Here is a 13746-nt window from a genome sequence, read left to right as displayed (position 1 = left end):
AACCTTAACCCGAGGTCCCAGAACACCTTACATTGCTCCTTGCGCCTTTCCCCCGGACATCGTCATCAGTGATCTGATGAAGAAGCTGGACATCCTGGGCTATAACGCCGTAAGTGTATGTCGAACTCCTTATGTTCGCACTCCACGAGACTCGGCGGCTCAAATGTGACTTTTGGAAGGCTTTGCGCTGAAAGAAGCTTGTTGACGCTGTGCCTTTGGGCTCTTGCAGAATCTCACCAACGAGGAGCAGGTGGTCGTGATTCACGCCAGGACCCTTCTCACCCTAGCCGAGAAGGTAACGCGCACGTCCACGCACGCTCTCGCATTCTGCTTATGTGACAGCAGCCTTTCCTCAGTGGTTAGAATACATCAAAGTGACCAAGTCAGCACTTCAACAGAAGATGTTGGACATTGAAAGTGAGAAGGTAGACAGACACGCGACATCAGCCAAGGGGAACTCCGGCAATGTGCCCCAACAATTCTGACCTTGAGCTGTGCTAGGATATGTTCTGCAAGCAGAAGGGCTACCTGGATGAAGAGTTGGACTTCAGGAAGTGTTCCATGGACCAGGCTCATAAGGTAAGCCGCCCTCAAATCTCCCGCCGGACCACTGATGGACGAGGATTGCGGCCCAGAGGATCCTGGAGCTGGAGGCCATGTTGTACGAGGCGCTACCGCAGCGGGACTGCCCCGCCACGGACGGCGAAAAAGCCAGCCACGCTGGCGTGAATGACGTGCTGACGGCGGATCAGAGAGAAGAGCTTAGGAGCGCCGTGGACCAATGGAAGCGAGCCCTGATGTGCGAGTTGAGGGAGCGCGACGCTTGCATCCTCCAAGAGAGAATGGATCTGCTGCACAGCGCGCAACAGGTAAGGGCCCAAAGCCAGCCCGGCACTTACTTGCACGCTTACTGGCTTTTGAATGCCACTTTCCATTTGTCCGTCCTAGAGGAACAAAGAGCTGAAAGAATTCATCGAAGCTCAGAAGAGACAAATCAAACAATTGGAGGAGAAGTTTCTGTTTCTCTTTCTATTCTTCTCCTTGGCCTTCATTCTGTGGCCCTAACACCAGCTGGTGAGTGAGCTCCAGCGGCACCGCACTCGACACCTCCGATACACTGCCAGCCGGTCTCAGACGTTGGCAGACGCTCCGATGCCAACGTATACCCCCCGCCACGGTGACAGAGGCACCGCGTCACACCGGCGCTCATCCAATCAGAAGGCAGGAAAAGCAAATTCACATGCAGGGCACTTTTGAACCAGAAGAGAGCGCCACAAAAAACGGTTGTTGCCCCAAACGCGCACTAAAAAGGGTCAGAAAAACAAGAGTCCCACTGGCCAGCCGGGGCCACCCGTCCAGCTGTTTCTTCAGGGGGGAAAAAAATTGGAGTCACCGGTGAGTACATTTTGCATTTAGCTCTGCTTTTCTGCTTCTGTCTTCAAGTGTGTGGCATCCTGCGATCAAAGATTCAGCCAACCCCAAAGCGGTTGACCTCAACGTCCCACCACCATGCCTACCAGAGCAGGTGACGTGATGCTTTGGACATCCTTCCGTCTCAGATGCCCAAAAGTACTCTTTGCCACATCTGCGGCAATACGGTGTCTTTTCAAAGGTGCAAATAAATCCAGCGTGGGCGGAACACGCACGTCTTCGGTTTTTCCCGCTTTGTTTGTGTGACAGCTGTTGTGAAAATTTTATACAAATAAAGTTGTATAGTACAGGTTTGGCCAAGCCGCAACTCCCGAACCGCATGCGGCTCTTTTATGTTCATATCAACATTTGTCTGTGTGTGTGTGGGGGGGGGTTGTGCGTGTTGGCTTCACTTGAGTTCAATTTGGTATTTTGGTCAAAAGCGCATGTGGTGAAATTCCACAAAGTAGGATGGGCAAACACATTTCTTTAAACTATGAGTGTCAATTGGGCTCTCGAAATGGCAGGGAAAAGATGCACAGCAAAACGAAAATACGTAGATGAACACAGGACGTTTTAATCAGAGTGGGAAAGTTTCTATTTTTTGTTGAACGTGATGGCAAACCATTCTGCCTGATATGTCACACCTCAGCGCATTTCAAAGATTCAAATCTTCAGCGCCATGCACTTCAGCTCACTCCATGCTAACATTGATCAGGCGTCGAACCCGCAACATCATGCTTAAGAGGTGGCCATGCTAACCAGTGCGCCATTATGTCAACGCATAATAACTGTAAGTCTACTGATCAAAACAGCGGTTACTATATGACGTCGCTACGTCGTGGTCACGTGACGCAGACAAGACGTCAATGGACGTGGGCAGAGTTAACTTGTTTAAAAGGGAGTGGGCAGAAGAAATATTTAATTTATTTAAATCTATTTTGAGTGCACACCATTATGCCAATGCATAACAACTGTAAATCTACTAAACAAAACAGCGGTTGCTATATGACATCTGCCACGTCGTGGTCACGTGACATACGTGACGTCGATGGGCGTAACTTTCGCCGGAATTCAAATCCGCGGGGAGAGTTAACTTGTTTAAAAGAGAGTGGGCAGAAGAATTATTTAATTTATTTAAATCTATTTGGTGTGTGCGCCATTATGTCAATGCATAACAACTGTAAGTCTACTAAACAAAACAGCGGTTGCTATATGACGTCTGCCACGTCGTGGTCACGTGACGCGGACGTGACGTCGACGCCTACTTTACATCCCACCGATCACAGGACCCCTCGGCTGCATAACCGTGCCCCCTTCCCAACCAATCGGATTTGCTATACGCGAAAACGACGCCAATGGAAAGAGCTTCCGCCCAAATTTAAATCCGTGGGCGTGGCTCGCAGCAGGAAGTAGGAAAACGGAGGCGATGTTGACAAAGACACAGCGGATGGTAACATACGACTAACAAGAGAAATATTTTTATTTTCTGCTTGCAACTGGACCGTCCAGAGCGTACACGGTAAGTACAACTCATCGTTTTTAAAAAGAAGTACTTTTGTTGCCCTGAAAAGCGAGTGAGCGTGGCGTTTGTGGGGGACGTCGAATTTCGACGATTCTTTCTGGTCAACGGTTGTAAATGATTGTGTTGATTAAAAAAGAAAACTTGATGTAACTCTACTTTTAACTGCCGTTTCAGATGGATTTGGAATTGCATCACATCCAATTTTGCCTAGAGCGTACACGGTAAGTAACACTCATTGTGTTTAAGGAGATTTACGTTTGTAATAGCAGAAGTGTAGGCGCGTTGCGTTGTACGTGTGAAAATTGGTCGAGGCGAAATGTTAATGTTTAATTTCATTCCTTTAGGTTCCACGGTGTTTGTTGGCTGCAAGTTTTCCACTGCAAGAAGAGGCTCGTATCATTGACCAGGAGCGAGCTACAATGGTGAGTAGCCATAACATTTATGTTAAACACTTCCTATTTCATGTCTAACAGTACTTGATTTAACAAATAACCATAAATAAATACAGTGTGGGCACTGAAGTTAACATATGTGATTATACTGCCTAATCTGTCACCGAGTAGATTGTTGCAAAGTAATATAAGATCCAAAGTTGTAATTCAGAATAGTTTTCAAAAGAAGGCCATTAGAATTATATACAAGTCTGATTACCCTGAACAAGCTATTAATTAAATCACAAATTCTTCAATTCAAAGATTTGGTAGATTATCAGACAAATAATGTCTAACAGTAATTGATTTAACACATCACGATAAGTAGATTGAGTGTGGGCACTCTCAAGTTAACATATGTGATTATACTGCCTAATCTGTTACAGAGTATGTTGTTGCCAAGTAATGTAGAATAGATCCAAAGTAGTAATCCAGAATAGTTTTGAAGAGGCCATTAGAATGATAAACAAATCTGATTACCTTGAACATAATAACAAGCTAAGTGTTTAATATGTCCTATAAAGTCAAAATTGGGCACCATCATGTGGTGAAATTTGGAATTGCATCACATCCAATTTTGCCTGGGAACAAACAGATTACATAAATCTTAGTTTTGAATAAACCACTCCTTCTCAAACAAGTAAACTCTGCCCATTTTGCGCAGTAGATGTTCTGTTAATATCTAGTATTTATACAAAGTCATAATTTAAATTGCTTTCAACCTTCATTCATCGGTTCAACCAACATTACTCGCTCTTATTACCAACTTGTATTGATTTAACTAAGCGTTTAATACTTCCTATCAGGTCTCAAATCGAGATTTGGCAAAATACAATTTCAGCAAATCCAATTTTGCCAGGGAACAAAAATAGATTAAATAAACTAAATAAGTCTTCTTCCCAATAAATAAATCAGAAAAGTCTGTCTTGTAACCAGTCCTCTTCAAACAAGTAAAGTCTGCCCATTTTGTGCCGTAGATTTTGTGTCCATGCCTAGTATTTAAACAAAATCATAATTTAAACGACTTCTTGCCTTCATTCACTTTGGAAATTTGGAATTGCAGCAAATCGAATTTTGCCAGGGAACAAAAATAGATCAATTAAACTAAGTCTTCTTCCCATTAAATAAATTAAAAAAGTCTGTCTTGTAACCAGTCCTTTTCAAACAAGTAAAGTCTGCCCATTTTGTGCCGTCGATTTTGTGTTAATGCCTAGTATTTATACAAAATCATAATTTAAAGGACTTCATTCCTTCATTCACTTTGGAAATTTGGAATTGCAGCACATCAAATTTTGCCTGGGAAGAAAAGTAGATTAAATAAATTTAATAAGTCTTACTACTTCCCATTAAATAAATTAAATACGTCTTACTTGTTCCCACTCCTTTTCAAAACAGTAGTTTAAAACGAGGGCCCTTCACTCAACCTTTAACCCTATTTATTCACCTTCTAGGCTAAGTGTTAAAGGCTAAGTGTTAAAGGCTAAGTGTTAAAGGCTAAGTGTTAAAGGCTAAGTGTTAAAGGCTAAGTGTTAGAGGCTAAGTGCCAGAGGCTAGGCGCCAGAGGCGAGTTTTTGTGGGCTGAAGTTTTAGTGGGGTTAGTGTGAATACAATCCAACAGAATACAATACAATAGAATATAATACATAGATTAAATTCAATAGCTCTTACTACTTCCCATTAAATAAATTAAATACGTCTTACTTGTTCCCAATCCTTTTCAAAAAAGTAGTTTAAAACGAGGGCCCTTCACTCAACCTTTAACCTCAACCCCGCACGTCACATTGTGTTGTATCTGTGAATGTTGGTTGTGGCCAAATGATAGTTTTCTTTCATTCGTTTAGGTTCCACGGTGTTTGTTGGCTATGTTTTCCACTGTCAGAAGGATGAAAATACAAAGTACAACGCTTGGACGTGGGCGAAGACGTCACCGGTGAGTCCTTCCTTCCTATTTATTTACCTTCTAGATGCTAGAGGCTAAGTGTTAGAGGCTAAGTGTTAGAGGCTAAGTGTTAAAGGCAACACAATACGAACAACACAACACAATACGAACAACTCAACACAATATGAACAACACAATATGAACAACACAACACAATACGAACAACACAACACAATACGAACAACACAACACAATACGAACAACACAACACAATACGAACAACACAACACATTACGAACAACACAACACAATACGAACAACACAACGATACTGCACTGAACAACACGATACCGCACTGAGAAACACGATACCGCACTGAACAACACGATACCGCACTGAACAACACCATGCCGCACTGAACACCATGCCACACTGAACAACACCATCCCGCACTGAACAACACCATGCCGCACTAAACAACACCATGCCGCACTGAACAACACCATGCCTCACTGAACGACACCATGCCGCACTGAAAGACACCATGCCGCACTGAACGACACCATGCCGCACTGAAAGACACCATCCCGCACTGAACACCATGCCGCACTGAACAACACCATCCTGCACTGAACAACACCATCCCGCACTGAACAACACCATGCCGCACTGAACAACATTATGCCGCACTGAACAACATTATGCCTCACTGAACATTATGCCGCACTGAACAACACCATGCCGCACTGAACAACACCATGCCGCACTGAACAACACCATGCCGCACTGAACAACACCATGCCGCACTGAACAACACCATGCCGCACTGAACAACACCATGCCGCACTGAACAACATTATGCCGCACTGAACAACACCATGCCGCACTGAACAACACCATCCTGCACTGAACAACACCATTCCGCATTGAACACCATGCCGCACTGAACAACACCATCCCGCACTGAACAACACCATCCCGCACTGAACAACATTATGCCGCACTGAACAACACCATGCCGCACTGAACAACACCATGCCGCACTGAACAACACCATGCCGCACTGAACAACACCATGCCGCACTGAACAACATTATAACGCACTGAACAACACCATCCCGCACTGAACAACACCATCCCGCACTGAACAACACCATGCCGCACTAAACAACATTATGCCGCACTGAACAACATTATGCCGAAATGAACAACACCATGCCGCACTGAACAACACCATGCCGCACTGAACAACACCATGCCGCACTGAACAACACCATGCCGCACTGAACAACACGATCCCGCATTGAACACCATCCCGCACTGAACAACACCATGCCGCACTGAACAACACCATGCCGCACTGAACAACACCATGCCGCACTGAACAACACCATGCCGCACTGAACAACACCATTCCGCACTGAACAACACCATGCCGCACTGAACAACATTATGCCGCACTGAACAACACCATGCCGCACTGAACAACAACATGCCGCACTGAAAAACATTATGCCGCACTGAACAACACCATGCCGCACTGAACAACACCATCCCGAACTGAACAACACCATGCCGCATTGAACAACACCATGCCGCACTGAACAACACCATCCTGCACTGAACAACACCATCCCGCACTGAACAACACCATGCCGCACTGAACAACACCATGCCGCACTGAACAACACCATGCCGCACTGAACAACACCATGCCGCAATGAACAACACCATCCCGCACTGAACAACATTATGCCGCACTGAACAACATTATGCCGCACTGAACAACATTATGCCGCACTGAACAACATTATGCCGCACTGAACAACATTATGCCGCACTGAACAACATTATGCCGCACTGAACAACACCATGCCGCACTGAACAACACCATGCCGCACTGAACAACACCATGCCGCACTGAACAACACCATGCCGCACTGAACAACACGATCCCGCATTGAACAACACCATGCCGCACTGAACAACACCATCCTGCACTGAACAACACCATCCCGCACTGAACAACACCATGCCGCACTGAACAACATTATGGCGCACTGAACAACATTATGCCGCACTGAACAACACCATGCCGCACTGAACAACACCATGCCGCACTGAACAACACCATGCCGCACTGAACAACACCATCCCGCACTGAACAACACCATGCCGCACTGAGCAACACCATGCCGCACTGAACAACATTATGTCGCACTGAACAACACCATGCCGCACTGAACAACACCATGCTGCACTGAACAACATTATGCCGCACTGAAAAACACCATGCCGCACTGAACAACACCATCCCGCACTGAACAACACCATGCCGCATTGAACAACACCATGCCGCATTGAACAACACCATGCCGCACTGAACAACACCATGCTGCACTGAACAACACCATGCTGCACTGAACAACACGATCCTGCATTGAACAACACCATGCCGCACTGAACAACACCATCCTGCACTGAACAACACCATCCTGCACTGAACAACACCACCCCGTACTGAACAACACGATCCCGCATTGAACAACACCATCCCACACTGAACAACACCATGCCGCACTGAACAACACCATGCCGCACTGAACAACACCATGCCGCACTGAACAACACCATGCCGCACTGAACAACACCATGCCGCACTGAACAACACCATGCCGCATTGAACAACACCATGCCGCACTGAACAACACCATCCTGCACTGAACAACACCATCCCGCACTGAACAACACCATGCCGCATTGAACAACACCATGCCGCACTGAACAACACCATCCTGCACTGAACAACACCATCCCGCACTGAACAACACCATGCCGCACTGAACAACATTATGGCTTACTGAACAACATTATGCCGCACTGAACAACACCATGCCGCACTGAACAACACCATGCCGCACTGAACAACACCATGCCGCACTGAACAACATTATGCCGCACTGAACAACATTATGCCGCACTGAACAACACCATGCCGCACTGAACAACACCATGCCGCACTGAACAACACCATGCCGCACTGAACAACACCATGCCGCACTGAACAACACGACGTCGCACTGAACAACACGACGCCGCACAGAACAACACGACGCCGCACAGAATAACACAATACCGCACAGAACAACACAATACCGCACAAACAGTTTTAGATAATATTACGTCGCAGTCATGTGACGCGGACATGACGTCAATAGGCGGAACTCACGGCAAAATTATAATCCGTGGGCGTGGCTTGCAACAGGAAGTAGGAAAGCGGCAATTCTGGCAAACAAGACACAGCGGTTAGTAACACGATGACTTACAAGGCAAATATTTTTGTTTTCAGCTTGCAACTTGACCGTCTAGAGCGTACAAGGTAATTACAACTGTTTTTTTTAGCCCTGAAAAGCGAGGGAGTGTGGCGTTTGGGAGGAATGTCGAACTCGGCGTCTGCTTCCAGCCACAGACGCCAAATTTCGACGATTATTTCGACTGGTCAACGGTTGTAAATTATTGCGTTGACTAAAAACTTTATTTAACTCTACTCTTAACTTTGCCGTTTCAGATATGCGGGTATTACACCGCGGAAATGACGTCAATAGGCTGAACTCTCGCCAAAATTCAAATCTGTGGGCGCAATGGCCTTGAGCGAGACACCGGATACAAACACGACGATTATCAACAGAAATATCTTTATTTTCTGCTTGCAAGTGGACCGTCTAGAGCGTACACGGTAAGTACAACTCATTGTGTTTAAAAAGATTTACGTTTGTGTAGTTTGCGTTGCGTTGTATCTGTGAATGTTGGTTTAGGCTAAATGTTAATGTTTAATTTCATTCCTTTAGGTTCCACGGTGTTTGTTGGCTGTATGTTTTCCACTGCAAGAAGAGGCTCGTATCATTGACCAGCAGGAGCTACAATGGTGAGTACCCCTTTCGTCTTCCATTTATGTTAAACACTTCCTATTTCATGTCTAACAGTACTCGATTTAACAAATAACCATAAATAAATACAGTGTGGGCAGTCACGTTAACATATGTGATTATCCTGCCTAATATGTTTATCACAAATATGTCACTAATCACTAATATGTTTATTTGTTTATCACAACACCTTTGGACCTTCAGCAATCGATTATTTCCCTTCATCTACATAGAGACAGAACGATGGTGTCTTAAACATCTCATTCATTTCACCAAATAACTTCACGCAGGTGGATAACGGCCGTCTCGGTCACGCTATGTTGCGTGATGCAGTTTTGAAGAACCAAATGCATTTATTCAATGAATAAGTCAAGCTAGTTCTATGTTTATGATGTTGTAAGTTACGGTACCGATTGAAGTTGAGTTCGAAGCCAGTGGAAAACAGCGCTGCGTTTGTGCTCTCCAGGTACAAATGTTGTGATCTCTGACTGACGACCGGGCGAGACTCGAGTAAGAGATGTCCAAACGAGCTCCGGCAGGGCGGGCCAAGGCGGAGCGAACGGACGCCCTTCAGGCCGCCAATGACGAGCTGAGAAACAAACTGATGGACGTCCAGTTAGAACTTCAGCAGGAGAAGAACAAGGTGAAAACCTCAACAGACAGACACTGCCTGCCTCCCTGCCTGCCTCCCTGCCTGCCTCCCTGCCTGCCTCCCTGCCTGCCTCCCTCCCTCCCACTTTTCCCGATGTAGATTAGACATGCGTGTGCCATGACTGTGTCAGCCTACATCAACAAATGCACCGAGGACGTCAGCACCACTAAGAATATCATCACCCGGGGCAACCAACGACCCTGGATGACTGAGGAGGTACGTCAAACGCTACGAGCGCGGAACTCTGCCTTCAAGTCTGGCGACAAGGAGACACTGAGGACAGCGAGAGCCAACTTGAACCGTGCCATCAGAATAGCGAAGCGAGACCGCAGTCGAAAATTTCAGGATCGTTTCCACGACGTCAAAAACATCAGGAGTATGTGGCAAGGCATACGGGCGATTACAGACGACAACTCACCCTCCCCCCCCCCGGTGGGTGTAGTTGATGCTGACTTTCTAAATGGTCTAAATAACTTCTTTGGGAGGTTCGAGGCACTAAACGGCACTCCAGCAGTTAAAACTGTCCCCCATCAGGAAGAGGAGGTACTCTGCCTTGACTCCGCCGATGTGTTGAAGAACCTGAGGAGAGTCAACCCCTGTAAGGCCCCTGGCCCGGACAACATTCCTGGGCGTGTGTTCAGGGAATGTGCAAGTCATCTGGCTGGGGTCATCACAGACATTTTTAACACCTCGCTGGGCCAAGCCACAGTGCCGGCGTGCTTTAAGACTGCCTCCATCATTCCGGTGCCGAAGAAACCTCAAATCACCTCATTTAATGATTACCGGCCTGTTGCACTGACTCCGGTTATGATGAAGTGCTTCGAAAGGCTGCTTAAAGGTCACATCGTTTCCAGACTCCCCCTATTATTTGACCCGTTCCAGTTTGCCGACCGGCAAAACCGCTCCACTCAGGAAGCCATCTCCTCCGTTCTTCACCTGAGCCTGGCTCACCTGGAGGAGAAGAACACGCATGTGCGGAGGCTGTTCCTGGACTTCAGCTCAGCGTTTAACACCATCATCCCACAGCATCTGGTAGGAAAATTGGAACACCTGGGCTTCAACACCCCCCTTCGCAACTGGCTGCTAGACTTCCTCACCAACAGACCTCAGTCAGTCCGGGTCGGACAGAACACCTCTGATGTCATCACCCTCAGCACAGGCTCCCTTCAGGGCTGCGTCCTGAGCCCCCTGCTGTGCACCCTGATGACACACGACTGCGTCCTCAGGTTCACCACCAATCACATCGTGAAGTCAGCAGACGACACAACGGTGGTGGGGCTCATCAGAGACAACAACGACCTGGACTACAGAGAGGAGGTGGAGCAGCTGGTGGGCTGGTGCAGAGAAAACAGCCTGATCCTGAATGAGGAGAAGATGAAGGAGATCATCGTCGACTTCAGGAAAAAACAGCCTCACCACGCTCCACTGATCATCAACAGCTCAGCTGTGGAGGTGGTCAGCAGCACCAAATTCCTGGGGGTCCACATCACAGAAGACCTCACCTGGACTATGAACACTACGGCACTGGTCAAGAGGGCACAGAAGCGCTTGTACTTCCTGCGGAGGATGAGGAGAGCCCACCTGCCCCCACCCATCATGAGGACGTTCTACAGGAGCACCATAGAGAGCATTCTGACAAGCTGTCTCTCTGTGTGGTGTGGAGGCTGCACCGCCTCCGATTGGAAGAACGTGAGGAGAGTGGTGAGGACAGCAGAGAGGATCATAGGGGCTCCTCTTCCCTCCATTCAGGACATTTCATCTCAGCGCTGCATGTCCCGTGCCCGTAACATCATCAATGACCCATCACACCCCCACCATGGACTGTTCTCCCTGCTGCCCTCTGGGAAGAGGTTTGCAGCATCCGCTGCAGGTCCACCAGGTTCTGCAACAGCTTTTTCCCTGCTGTCATCAGACTGTTGAACACTAGAACTGTTGAGCTCTAAACTGAACTCTGCATCACACATTCACAGAACTGTACTTTATGACACTACGGACCTCTATCTTGCACTATCTCGCACTACCAACTTTACTGAACTTGTATAAACCCTTTAAATAGAAGTTTAATACATGGTTTAGCATTCCTCTGCACACTCTTGAATACTGTTTTGCCTACTTGCACTATTGCATAATTATCACTGCTGCACTTTATACTTATTTTTAATATATATATATATATATATATATATATATATATATATATATATATATATATATATAGTATATGTATATATATATATATTTTCATAGGATATGTTACTTCTATTCAACTGCAATATCACTACTTTGTTGTAAGACGTATGCAACGGAATTTCGTTTTGTATGCACCATGTGCAGACAAGATGACAATAAAGTTTGTCTAAGTCTAAGTCTAAGTCATGTCAGGTCAGCTGTCTGGAGAGAGAGAGAAGTCAGGACCTGCGGGCGGAGCACCACCGTGCCACCGCCGTCGTGTTGTTCAGTGCGGCATGGTGTTGTTCAGTGCGGAATGGTGTTGTTCAGTGCGGCATGGTGTTGTTCAGTGCGGCATGGTGTTGTTAAGTGCGGCATGGTGTTGTTAAGTGCGGCGTAATGTTGTTCAGTGCGGCATGGTGTTGTTCAGTGCGGCATGGTGTTGTTCAGTGCGGCATGGTGTTGTTCAGTGCGGCATGGTGCTGTTCAGTGCGGCATGGTGCTGTTTAGTGCGGCATGGTGCTGTTCAGTGCGGCATGGTGTTGTTCAGTGCGGCATGGTGTTGTTCAGTGCGGCATGGTGTTGTTCAGTGCGGCATGGTGTTGTTCAGTGCGGCATGGTGTTGTTCAGTGCGGCATGGTGTTGTTCAGTGCGGCATGGTGTTGTTCAGTGCGGCATAATGTTGTTCAGTGCGGCATATTGTTGTTCAGTGCGGCATAATGTTGTTCAGTGCGGCATAATGTTGTTCAGTGCGGCATAATGTTGTTCAGTGCGGCATGGTGTTGTTCAGTGCGGCATGGTGTTGTTCAGTGCGGCATGGTGTTGTTCAGTGCGGCATGGTGTTGTTCAGTGCGGCATGGTGTTGATCAGTGCGGCATGGTGTTGTTCAGTGCGGCATGGTGTTGTTCAGTGCGGCATGGTGTTGTTCAGTGCGGGATGGTGTTGTTCAGTGCGGGATGGTGTTGTTCAGTGCGGCATGGTGTTCAGTGCGGCATAATGTTGTTCAGTGCGGGATGGTGTTGTTCAGTGCGGGATGGTGTTGTTCAGTGCGGCATGGTGTTCAGTGCGGCATAATGTTGTTCAGTGCGGCATAATGTTGTTCAGTGCGGCATGGTGTTGTTCAGTGCGGCATGGTGTTGTTCAGTGCGGCATAATGTTGTTCAGTGCGGCATAATGTTGTTCAGTGCGGTATAATGTTGTTCAGTGCTGCATGGTGTTGTTCAGTGCTGCATGGTGTTGTTCAGTGCGGCATGGTGTTGTTCAGTGCGGCATGGTGTTGTTCAGTGCGGCATGGTGTTGTTCAGTGCGGCATGGTGTTGTTCAGTGCGGCATGGTGTTGTTCAGTGCGGCATGGTGTTGTTCAGTGCGGCATGGTGTTGTTCAGTGCGGCATGGTGTTGTTCAGTGCGGCATGGTGTTGTTCAGTGCGGCATGGTGTTGTTCAGTGCGGCATGGTGTTGTTCAGTGCGGCATGGTGTAGTTCAGTGCGGCATGGTGTTGTTCAGTGCGGGATGGTGTTGTTCAGTGCGGCATGGTGTTGTTCAGTGCGGCATGGTGTTGTTCAGTGCGACATGATGTTGTTCAGTGCGGCATGGTGTTGTTCAGTGCGGCATAATGTTGTTCAGTGCGGCATAATGTTGTTCAGTGCGGCATGGTGTTGTTTAGTGCGGGATGGTGTTGTTCAGTGCGGCATGGTGTTGTTCAGTGCGGCATGGTGTTGTTCAGTGCGGCATGGTGTTGTTCAGTGCGGCATGG

The 13746-nt window shown here is 47.2% G+C and overlaps 1 long non-coding RNA gene across 1 annotated transcript; it reads left to right on the top strand.

Moving 5' to 3' along the window:
* The first annotated feature begins 382 nt into the window (after nucleotides 1-382).
* Nucleotides 383-761, top strand: LOC137839570 (uncharacterized). The gene is made up of 3 exons (XR_011086610.1): nucleotides 383-425; nucleotides 502-579; nucleotides 636-761. It is a non-coding gene; the product is annotated as an uncharacterized lncRNA (long non-coding RNA).
* Nucleotides 762-13746: the final 12985 nt, after the last annotated feature.

Source organism: Syngnathus scovelli, chromosome 1 (genome assembly GCF_024217435.2).
Source record: "Syngnathus scovelli strain Florida chromosome 1, RoL_Ssco_1.2, whole genome shotgun sequence".
In the NCBI taxonomy this organism is placed as follows: domain Eukaryota; kingdom Metazoa; phylum Chordata; class Actinopteri; order Syngnathiformes; family Syngnathidae; genus Syngnathus; species Syngnathus scovelli.
Note: the sequence above shows the minus strand (reverse complement) of the source record. Positions and strands in the feature narration are given on the sequence as shown.